Raw genomic sequence first — 12,069 nt, forward strand, 5'->3', positions numbered from 1 at the left:
GTTGCAACAGTCCAGAGAAAGAAAAGCATTTTTCTCATTGTTCCACTGGAGTGGATACTTCCGAGCAATTTGTCTGCCCCCAGGTGGTACATGTTTCTATTTAGCACAAAGGCATTGGTACATGCTATGGTGGCCTTGAAAATCAACACTGGGTTCTTGGAGGCACTGGGTGTCCTATTAAGGATGGGACCACAAATACTCTTTGTCTGGCCTTGAGCCTTGAAGCCAAACCAACATTGACCTAAACTGTCTTTCCTTTCAGTTGAAACAGATTATGAAGACAGTGGTTTAGATATAAATTCAAAAGAAGAATAAACTGCATTTTCTGAGGACCCACTATTAGCCACCAGTCGGCTGAAGGCTTATCTTACTAGTAAAGTCAGAAGTGTGAATTCTTACTTGGCCATTTACTTGATGAGTAACTTGAGGTGAGTGTTTAACTTCTCTGGGCTTCAGTGAGGAGTCACTAAGATAATAGATAAAAAGAACTGGGCACAGGGCCGCCTTGCACATTGGTGGCATTTTCTAAGCCTTTTTTCTGCTACTACCCTGACTCCAAAGTTAATTCACACTATTCAGACCTTTGGCCTTGAAACCTCACTCAGTAGGGTCTACTAGACAGAATGCTGGATGTGGGTCAGATACGGATCCCAGTACCAGACATTTCCCTTGTTATAGCACCTTGGATAAGTTACTCTCCTCTCCTGACTCTGTCAATAAAATTGAACACCCCTACCTCTGATGCTGAAAGGGAAGAGAAGAGAAAATCACTTTTTTTTTTTTTTGAGACATAGTCTCAAGCTGTGGGTAGGGTGCTGTGGCATCACAGCTCACAGCAACTTCAAACTCTTGGGCTTAAGCAATTCTCTCACCTCAGCCTCCCAAGTAGCTGGGACTACAAGCACCCACAACAATGCCCACCTAAGAAAATCACTTTTCTTGGGCACCTGCCATGAGACATGTTCTGTCCAAAAGAAATTTCTCAGATGACAGAACTGTTCTGTACCTGTGCTAATATGATAGCCACTAATCATAAGTAGCTACTGTGCCCTTGAAATGGGCCAGTACAATGAAGGAACTGAATTTTCAATTTTATTTAATTTAAATTTAAATAGTCACATGCAATTAGTGGCTACCATATTGGACAGTGGCACTCTAAGATTATGAAGCAGAAATATTTGTGCAATTAATATATGGTGGCACCAAGGCTTAGAAAAATTGAAAAACTTGCTAAAAATCACTTAATGAGACACAGTACCTAAGCCAGATTCAAAGCTGAGGAGAGAAAGCTTAGTAGGATAATAGAATCAGATATACCAAAAATTACCCAGGCTCCAATACTTAAAATCTATATGACCAAAGAAAAATAATTACATACTCTAAACTCACTTTAATCATGTAAAAAATGATAATCATCACCTAATTTCAACATATAACTTGTAAGTAGTGATGCCTGGATAATTCCTGGTATATATCTGACCCTATTATCCTCAGCTTTCTCTCCTTGGCTTTGAATCTGGTTTAGTTACTGACTCATTAAATGACTTTTAAAAAGTTTTATGTTGTGGCTCAGCATCCGTAGCTCAGTGAGTAGGGCACCAGCCATATACACTGAGGCTGGTAGGTTGGAGCCCAGCCTGAGCCTGCTAAACAACAATGACACAACTGCAACCAAAAAATAGCCAGGCATTATGGTCGGCACCTGTAGTCCCAGCTATTCAGAAGGCTGAGGCAAGAGAAGAACTTAAGCCCAAGAGTTTGAGGTTGCTCTGAGCTGTGACGCCACAGCACACTACCGAGGGCAGCATAGTAAGACTCTGTCTCAAAAAAAAAAATGTTGAGATTAATGGGTATAGTATGTGGCCCATAATAGGTTTTCAACAACTTTGTTTCCTCACCATCCTGATTCCTCCATCAGACATAAACTAAAGAAAAGAAAAAAAAGATAACTGCAGAGTAGAGAGAACATCTGGGAAATAATATCCTATTACAGAATGGAGATGATAAAGGTTATGAATGTTAAAATATTTCCATCTCCTTGGTTTACTTTCCTGTCTTCTTCTTTTTTATTTTTTTGAAGACAGAGTCTCAATTTGTTGCACTTGTTAGAGTGCTGTAGCATCACAGCTCACAGTAACCTCAAATTCTTGGGCTGAAGCGATTCTCTTGCCTCAGCCTCCCAAGTAGCTGGAACTATAGGCACCCACCACAATGCCCAGCTATTTTTAGAGATGAAGTCTTCCTCTGGCTCAGATTGGTTTCAAACCTGTGAGCACAGACAATCCACCCGCCTCAGCCTCCCAGAGTGTTAGGATTACAGGCATTAGCCAATGCGCCAGCCCTTCCTGTCCTCTTGACATTTCAGTCAACATTCAACAAAGCAGGGAACAAGATATCTATAATGTATTTTGAGGCCCAGAACAACATGCTAATATGGTAGAACAGAGTACTTACTGTTACAGACTTGGACTCAGGGCTGGTAATATTCAAATTCTGGTTCCCATATTCGTTGCGTGCACTGGAAAAGTAATTTGACACCTTTATACATCAGTTTTTAATCTGTAAAACGGGATTAATAATATTCAGGGTGTCTGAAAACAGCATAGTATTATGTTGCTTTGCATTCTGTAGTACCCTCTAGTGGTGTGTACAAAAATAAGCATTGAATTTTTGCTCTCCAAAGCAGTGTTTCTCAAACTTCAGTGTGCACTGAGATCAAGGGAACAGTTGGTAATAGCACAGATTGCCAAACTCCACCACAAGAATTTCCGATTCAAAAGATTTGGGGTGAAACCTGCCATGTGCATATGTGCGTGTGTGTGTGTGTGTGTCTGTGTGTGTATACAAGTACACATGATTGATAATGAAGTATAATTTTTGTCATTTGATTTTGATTTGGTAGTGTCCATCTAATAAGGATTTTGTGAAGAATAAAAGAGTATCTATGTGAAGGATATAACACAGCATCTAAAATACAGAAAATACATAAAATATTGAGGATCAGAGAACATAAATTGTTTGCTCAGGATCACAGGAATAGGAAGTGGTGAAGTAAGGTTTACAATTAGGTCTCTGACTCCAAAGATACAATGAAGTTTAGCAGTACTACAGAAAATAGGGTGCAAACACACATATTGATAAAAACTTGAAGAGCAAAGAAAGGTCAGTTTTCAAGAGAGTCCAAGTTTTACCTGTGAGTTCTGACCTACCTTTACTAATTGGGAAAACAGCTATCCGTATTTTCCATTTGAGGAAGTGGTGAGCATTTGAAAAGAAGGTAAGCAAAAAGGGTTAGCATCTCCATCGGCATCAGTGCCTGAGATCAATTCATTAACTCTAAAGAAAAAAGGCAAAGACAAAGGAAGAGAAGGATGGAGAAAGGAAATTTTTTCAGTAAGGTAAGTTGTAAAGAAATGAGCAAAAATATACTGGGTCGCAGTTCCCTGTCTAATTTGTCCCTTTACAGAAGTTGATTGTACTTTTCCGTAGGAGTGAAACATATACATGACCTCTATAGCTTGGAGAGTTCAGCAAATCAGAATGGGGGGAAGGAGAACAAAAATCGCATGATCCCAGGGTCCATCAGCCAATCCTTTGCCGGGATTTGGCGGCATCTGGTGGCCGATTCCAGAGGTATAAACCTCACCCAGAGAACCTTCTGGAAAGCTAACAGAGTGCGTATTTGCCTGCAGAAGGGCACTGTGTGTGGAGATTGAGACAAAAAGGTAAGAGAGCCTCAGCCTCCACAGAAATTGGGAGTCCCTAGCAGAGAGTAAGGCTGTCATATGTAGATCTACTCACCAGAAAATGTATTTGTGCCAGGAAATTTCTACGCAACTCGGGGAGGGAGAGGGAGGATACTAAGGAAGTTGAAAGAAGCCTCCCCTTGGAGCTGCTAATGTGGGAATGGGAGGGTTTGGCTCTTAACCATTGGAAGGCTGGAAATTAGAACAGATTAGGGCACAGAGAAAAACATAGAAAGTGTATTTTTAGGGCCTAAAATTAAATCGGGGAAGATCAACATATTTTTAACAGTGCCCCTTTATTGATGTTAATGGTCGCCTTAATTATTTTCCTCCTCATTAGAACGGTTTTAAGCATGGTAACAGAAGTAGAAAACCTATATAGAGCAACCCACCCTACCCAACCCCTACCCAACCCCCACCCCACCCCCATCCCGCGTGCGCGCGCAGCGCGTGCCATCCGCGCGGAACGTCTCTCACCATTCTCAACGCCAGGGGCGCACGCCTGCGCACACCCACCACCTCAGGCGCCACGAGGGCTGGTGCGCAAGCATGCCCCAAACCCGGGACCCCGCGAGCTAGTTCGCGTACTTGCACCCGGGTCTTAATTCCTTGAGCCCGTGAAATTCACCACCCCCGCTCACACACGCCCATCAAAATTCCCACTGCGCCTTTTTTTCCTCCTGCTCCAAGAATTGCGCAACAGGCCCGGGGGCGTGGCCCTAGCTTTGACCTCGCGCTTCCCCACTCGCTGGAACCTGAGCTCATTTCCGCCTATCCTATTTCCGCAGGCCACGTAGACACTTCCTTTCCCAGTGGGGGCGGGGGGGGGGCGGCGAGGGGGGTAGACGCAAACCCATAATTCCTCCCTGTGCGGGGGTGGGTAGGGAGAGAGAGAGAGAGAGAGAGAGAGAGAGGAAAAACTCTGGTCAGGGGAACTCTGGGTCGTGAAAATAGGCCACGTGAACATTCTGCCCTATAGACTTATGACCCAACTACTGTCGCGTTTTTGGAGGGCGGGCTAAGGACCTAAGAGAGCAAACGTCATTGGCTGAAATCCGCAGTAGAGGCGAAAGATGATTGGTTTGTTTTAGGCCTTAACCGTGAAGACGCCGGTTGCTAGCACCCGCCTTTACTGCGGCGAAGTGTCATTGCTGACGTGAGGGCGGTCGTCCAATCATTTGGGTATGGAACATTCTAAAACTTAGACAAGACGATTGTGATTGGCTGAAGGGCATACACCCGCCTCCAGGGTGACGTGTCTGCCTATGGATATCAGTTGCCAGAGAAACCTGGCTTTACTATGGCGGTTGGAGGAACGGCGGTGATCACACGTCGTCTGCTGGGAAGAACTGGATTCTCGTTTCAGGTTTCGGGGTGGGGGTGGGGAGAAAGGGTCGATGATTTCCTCTTTTCGTCGTGTATAGATAGGATTAGCTAGTGGCTTCACAATAAGGTAGAGCTGGATTCAAATTCCTGCTCGCCAACGCCCTGCTCGGGCAAGGCTCCTGTTCTTTCTGTGTCTCGGTTTCCATGTTTGTAAAATGGTGATAATAATAGTATCTACCTCAGAGACGTGTACTGTATAATAGTGCGTATAAGGCACGTAATAGGAAGCCTGGCTTCTGAAGATACAGCTATTGTTATGGAAATAACTATCCGCATAACAGAATAAGAAAAAATTAAAATTACGTAAATTTGGTCATTATAGTGCCTTTTCTGTCCATCAACATCTTCCTTAGGAAAAAAAGGAATATAAAGGCGATATATCGATCTTTACCGATGAAATAATTTGCTGTCTGGGAATTGCCTCAAAATAGCAGAGATTGGAATTTTCCCATATTGGAAAGTTAAAATGGGGGGGGGGGCTAGAGATGGAGAAGGAGAGCGAGCTGTAGATAAACCTCATGCGATAAAAGTAGGCCTTGTCTGGATCCTGAATCGAACACCCAACTGTAAAAATCTGATTAAAATGCATCGGGAAAATTTGAACACGGATTCGATATTTCGTACCTTTTTAAGGAATTGATATTAATTTTTTAGGCGTATAGTGGTATTGTGGTTTTGTTTTTCAGTTGTCTTTTTTTATAGAGACATACGAAAATATTTACGGATTAAATAGTATGTCTGGGATTGGCTTCAAAATACGTTGATGACTAGGATTTGCTTCAAAATCTTAGCGGTAGGGGGAAATGGGGAGGGGTATAGATGAAACAAAATTGACCTAAGTTAATAATCGTTTAATCTAAATGATAGGCCTTTGAGGTTCCTTATATTAATATGTTTTTCTTGGTATATGTTTGAAATTTTCTGTAATAAAATACAGAAGTCAGCTACTCCATGAGCTGAAAGGGGGGGGGGGAGCAGTGGGTGGGGTTATAGATGAAACAAGATGGCCTTCAGTTGGTAATTGTTGAAGCTGCATGATGGATTCCTGTTGGTTTGTAATACTATTTCGTTCATATTTTTATCCATTTGAAATTTTTCTCAATAAAAAGGTTTTTTAACCCACAGATCCATTCATCAGAAATTATATGAATATATAATAAATTTGAAAATAGAGCAACAAGAAAGGAAAAAGAAGCACACATATATTATTTATCATCTTTGGGTCCTTTATGTGTAATAAGATTGCACTGGCTGCTGGAGAAGAAAACCATCGTCTCATATCTTTTTATTTTATATCCTTTCCTGTCCTTTTGTATGACCTTCTAGGTCACCGTCAGAAAAGCTAAGTTTGCTCTACAGTAGGGATCAGGAGATCTGATCCTGATTGCAGAACCATCCCTGATTACAGAATCTTGGGTAAGTGCTTCCCTTCTCCTGGCCTCAGTTCTCAAACAGGTTAACACCACATAACCTTCCTTAACTACCCAGGGATATTTTGAAGATTATTCAGTGCTCTAATTCTGGGAAAGGAAGGTTAGAGCTAAATTCATTGGTGTTTTCAATATGGAAAGTGCATTGGCAGCAGAAGACTGTGTAATCTTACATCCCTTGAAGAATGAAACTGCAATTGATATCCTGTGGTCGTTCCACAGATCCATATATTATATTATTTTGTTTGGAGCATCCTATGTGCTGCATAGTGACTTAGAGCAAATACTGACTTCTTAAATTTAAGTACTGGCTATGCCACTTAACTGTGTGATCATAGGCAATATTGTTACTCATTTTATATCTAATTTTCCTCATACATAAAAGATGAGATAAGAATAGTTCCTGCTTCATAGGATTGTTGAGGGAATTATATGTAAAGTACCAGGATGGTGCCTAACACATACAAATGCTTGCTTTAATAATAATTATGGCTCTTAATACATCCTGTTTTACACACATATTTACACATGCTTTTAAAAGCAATGGGATAATCCCTTTTTGGAATTGTAAGAAAAAAAAAATTAATACTGTTGGTTTCTCTCATTTTCCAGCAGCAGCAGTTATCACTAGGACTGAATTTTGAAATTATGACTTCTGGCTTGTCCTAGCAATATAGAAAGGTTTTAAGTATATTGATCCTGTTTGTTTATGAGGAAATTTCCAGGAACTATAATTTTAGCTAACAGATCAAACTACCTTCAGTCTGTTAACACTTTTATTATATCGTTCCTCCTTTGTCTCAGACTTTTTTAAAAAACCTGTATGTAAAGGAAATGTTTCAAGATCCAGAAGAGAAAATTTATATTGATGTAATTTAACATGGTGCATTTAAGGTTTAATGCATTAAATATGTGCGTTTAAAGGTTAATTCCAGCAAACTGTATGAGATGTTATTCACACTTATTTGTGACAGACATGTACACAAAAGGTGGTAGTATTTAGATTCCCAAATGGCCCACTGCTTGCATGCGTAGATAAATGAAGGTTTTACATTCTTTATGACAGCTATGTTTTCTCATGTAGTCATTATATTTTCCTTCCTGTTTTTCTTCCGTCTGAAAGCTAGGTTCCAGAGGAGGGCACTGCCCTGGTGGAAGAGATGCATTAGATGGGTAGATACACAGTCCCTTTACATGAAGCCATTTAGAGAATGATTACCAGCTAAAGATCGGGAGGTAGGCTATTGGACCAATAGGAGCTCAGAGAAAAAGGGCCAGTGTGGCCTGAAACAGAAAGCTTCGAGAAGGAAAAGGACCTTGACCTGTGTCTCTGAGGATGGGCAGAAATTAGAGGAAGGGAGGGAAGAAACCCAGTCTAAATAGTATGCCTACAGTGTGTACAGTATACAATGATGATTAATTGAAAATTCGAGCTGTGTGTGGGATCCATGAATAAGAATAGATCAGAAAGTCAGCGTGAATTTTAACTACATGTATTTTATTACAAATTTTAATCACATAATTGGTATGTGAATATAATCTCTGTAGAAAATGTAAGAGTAGGGCAGCGCCTGTGGCTCAAAGGAGTAGAGCGCCGGCCCCATATGCCAAAGGTGGCAGGTTCAAACCCAGCCCTGGCTAAAAACTGCAAAAAAAAAAAAAAAAAAAGAGCTCAGTTTCTTTTCCTTACCATCTCCATTTCTTTCACTCTCTAACTTAGAGTTAACCACTTTTACCAGATTGCTCTATTTCCTTCTAAATCACTAGATTAATGTACCTGTCTAAAAAATGTATATGGATATATATAAAATATTGTTTTGTGTTTTTATTTATGTAAGTACAGTGTCACACTATAGGAATTGTTTTGCAACTGGCTTATTTTTATTCAAGAAGTGATTTTAGATGTTTTTGTAGCCATTCATAGAATTCTAATTGCTTACACAGTGGCTTCCTTTAACTAGCATAATAGTCCACATCATGAAAATATTTTATTTTGTCAGATCACTACTAAAGCCTTTTAGGTTGACTCCAATGTTTTATTACTTCAAATAATACTCCCATCAGGCAGCATTGGTGGCCATTCACAACGGTTATTCTAGGGCATTGTTTTTCAACCTTATATTATCTCACAGTACACTTGCACATCATAATTAAATTATGTTGATGTAAAAAAAGAGTATACAAATATATTTACTATTATTTGTTCTTTGAAAAATAATGTAATGATCTCCAAACATTTTGGTGGCATACTAGTTGAAAATAATTTTTCTAGGGTAACATGTATTCCTTTCAAATATGATAATTAAGTCAATGTAATGCTGGTGAGAACAATCAGACATGACTTGTGACACTGTGACAGACAGATGGCCTAGAGACAGTGATACGTTTAAAAATTACCTAATAAAAGATCTATATCCTTCTGGGAATCTGTAATGATATAAAATAGCATTTCAAATCAGTGGTGGAAGGATGGCCTCTTCAATAATGAATATTAGGAAAAGGGTTAGTGTATATTTTGGGAAAACTGTAAAGATACCAAGAAATAATATAGAAAGACAATTTTTATATTATTGGTTTGGGAGCATTTTCCCGAAGTATGACATAAAGGGGGAAATTGACAGATCTATTTGTGATACTGGAATATATAGAAACACTTAAATGGGAGAAAAAGATAAAAAGATTTCCAACTTGGAAAAAACTACTTAAAAACAGTAAGAAGCCTTGAACAACCTAGTAGAAGAGGGAACAAATATTCATATAAGAAAAGATAGATGGGCTCGGCGCCTATAGCTCAACCGGCTAAGGCGCCAGCCACGTACACCTAAGGTGGCGGGTTCAAGTCCCCAGCCCGGACCCGCCAAAAAACAACAATGACGGCTGCAACCAAAAAATAGCCGGGCGTTGTGGCGGGCGCCTGTGGTCCCAGCTACTTGGGAGGCGGAGGCAGGAGACTCGCTTGAGCCCAGGAGATGGAGGTTGCTGTGAGCTGTAATGCCACGGCACTCTGCCCAGGGGGACAGCTTGAGGCTCTGTCTCAAAAAAAAAAAAAAGAAAAAAAAAGAAAAGATAGATGACCATTGAAATTATGAAAAATGCTCAGTATCATACAAATTCAAATGAAAATCTCATTACATGTTATATTGGGCCCCTAAGAAACTTTTCTTTCTTTTTTTTTTTTTTCTCAAAAAAAGAAATGTTTACCCAATGGTTTTGAAGGTGTAAAAGAATGAACTTTCACTTTTTTGATGGGAGTACAAGTTCAAATAGGTATTTCTGATGTGGATTTGGCTCTATCTCATCAAAGTTGTAATAAGAAACTCCTTTCACTGAATAGTTCCTTTTGGAATTTATCCTTCATAGATACTTACCTAATGGTCTAATCTAACATATCTATACAGTGATGTGTATTACAGCATTAATGTAATAATGGAATGTTAGAAACAACTTCATTAACATGAGAAAGGTTAAATTATGGTATTTAACAGGTTCTAGAATGGTATAGATATTTAAAAAGAGGTGAGTATGTACTGACATTAAAAGATGTACTCATTATAAGTAAGAAAAGCAAGGTACAGAGCAATTTGTCTCACTTTTGTCAAATTAAGTAAAGGCATGTTATATATTCACATACATACATAACATGTTGAGTTTTAAAATGTTTTTATTTGTGTGAATATGTACTGCAAGAGATTTGAAGGCATGCATATCCTTCAGAGGATACTCCTGGCATGGGGGGGTGGTAAGGGAAGAATGCCCACATCTTTATATAGATTGGTTTTTATAGGCATACAAAGGAAATGATACCACAAAATTTAATTACTTGGGAAAGAATATGGATTATCAGTTCATAACTTAACAAATTCTAGATGGATTAAGGAATTAAAATATGAAATTCATAAAATGTCTTAATTTTCAAGCATAAAATGGAAGGAAAAGCTTATACAGCTAATCACATAAAATGTTTAAAATCTTAACACTGAAATAACATCCTGGGGGAAATATTTGGCAAAAAAAAATGAAATCATTAAGAACCAATTATAAATAAATGGGCAAAGTACAAGAGCAGAGCTGAAATATAAATGGAAAGTTAACACATTTTTGAAAAAAATTTTTGGAGACAGTCTTAAACTATTGCCCAGTCTAGAGTGCCATGGTGTCAGCCTAGCTCACAGCAACTTCACACTCCTGGGTTGAAGTGATCCTCCTGTCTTATCCTCCCTAGTAGCTGGAATTACAGGCACCATCTATAACACCTGGCTAATTTTTTTTTTATTTTATAGGGAAGAGGGTTCCCACTCTTGTTCAAACTGGTCTTGAACTCAAGGGATCCTCCTGCCTCAGCCTCCCAGAATGCTACAGTTAACAGTCATTAGCCACAGTGCCCAACCTCATTTTGAAACATTAAAAACATTTCTGGTAAAGAAATACAAACCACACCTAAAACATGTCTTTCTTACCAAATTTGCAAATAAAATGTATCCCAGTGCTGACCAGAGCATGAGGCATGATAAACATTTTTACATGCTGCCTGAGATTAGAAATAATTGGTACAACATGTGGGGACTAATTTGACATGTTAAGAACCTTAAAAGTGAACTACTTGACGTACTAAATCTGCTTCTGAGAGTCTTAACAGTAATAGGAAATGAGAGCCAAAAACGTCTTAATTGGTTATTAAAGAATAAAGTGGGAGGAACATACCAGATATTTCCAGAGAGTAGTTAAGTAAGCTAAGGTATGCCCATATGATATACTATCAGTTAACTCAAAATGGCTGTATAATATGGTTGTGATAATTTTAGTTTTTTGGTTTTTGTTTTTGAGACAGGCTCATTTTGTCACCCCTGCCCTTAGAGTACCATGAGCATGGCATCATAGCTCACAGCAAACTCAGACTCCCAAGTAGATGCGATAACAGGCACCCATCATGACTTCCTGCTATTTTTAGAGGCAGAGTTTGGGGAGAGGTTCCCTGTAGCTCATGCTGGTCTTGAACTCGTGAGCTTAGGTGATCTGCCCACCTCAGCTTCTCAGAGTGCTAGGATTACAGGCGTGACTGATCTATCGTGCCTGTTAGTAAGTTTTTTTGTTTGTTTTTTTACAGTTTGGCCAGGGCCCAGTCTGAACCCGCCACCTTCCAAATATGGGGCCGGCCCATCTTTTTTTTTTTTTTTTTTTAATTGAGACAGTCTCACTTTGTCACCCTTGGTAAAGTGCAATGGTATCCTAGCTCACGGCAACCTCATGCTCTTGGGCTCAAGTGACTGTTGCCTCAGCCTCCCTAGTAGGTGGGACTACAGGCACCCGCCACAACACCTAGCTTTTTTTTGTTTGTTTAGTTTTGTTTAGCAGGCCCGGACTGGGTTTAAACCCTCCAGCCCCAGCCCCAGTGCATGTGTCCAGCGCACTAACCACTGGGCTACAGGCATCCAGCCCTTTTTTTTTTCTTTTTTTTTTTTTTTTTTTTTGGAGACAGGGTCACTCTTGTTCAGGCTGATCTCGACTTC

The 12,069-nt window shown here is 39.7% G+C and overlaps 1 protein-coding gene and 1 long non-coding RNA gene across 8 annotated transcripts in view; one reads left to right on the plus strand and one right to left on the minus strand.

Annotated features, from left to right (window-relative positions):
- Positions 1-2,466: 2,466 nt before the first annotated feature.
- LOC111722410 lies at positions 2,467-4,374 on the minus strand. The gene is made up of 3 exons (XR_002771222.1): positions 4,224-4,374; positions 3,210-3,336; positions 2,467-2,518 (listed from the first exon to the last, which is right to left on the minus strand). It is a non-coding gene; the product is annotated as an uncharacterized LOC111722410 (long non-coding RNA).
- Positions 3,659-12,069, plus strand: part of MORF4L2 (mortality factor 4 like 2) — a 19,230-nt gene continuing 10,819 nt past the window's right edge. For 2 of the 7 annotated variants that reach the window (XM_012813187.2, XM_012813188.2), the window contains exons 1-2: positions 3,659-3,725; positions 6,459-6,548. The gene's annotated coding sequence lies outside the window, so the exon portion shown is untranslated. Of the gene's footprint in view, positions 3,726-4,837; positions 4,929-5,000; positions 5,113-6,121; positions 6,549-12,069 lie in introns of those variants that run through there. The other 5 variants (XM_012813186.2, XM_012813189.2, XM_023508437.1 and 2 more) reach the window with 4 other exon arrangements.

This window comes from Otolemur garnettii, unplaced genomic scaffold (genome assembly GCF_000181295.1).
Source record: "Otolemur garnettii isolate 467f Iridium unplaced genomic scaffold, OtoGar3 scaffold00248, whole genome shotgun sequence".
Taxonomy (NCBI): Eukaryota; Metazoa; Chordata; class Mammalia; order Primates; family Galagidae; genus Otolemur; species Otolemur garnettii.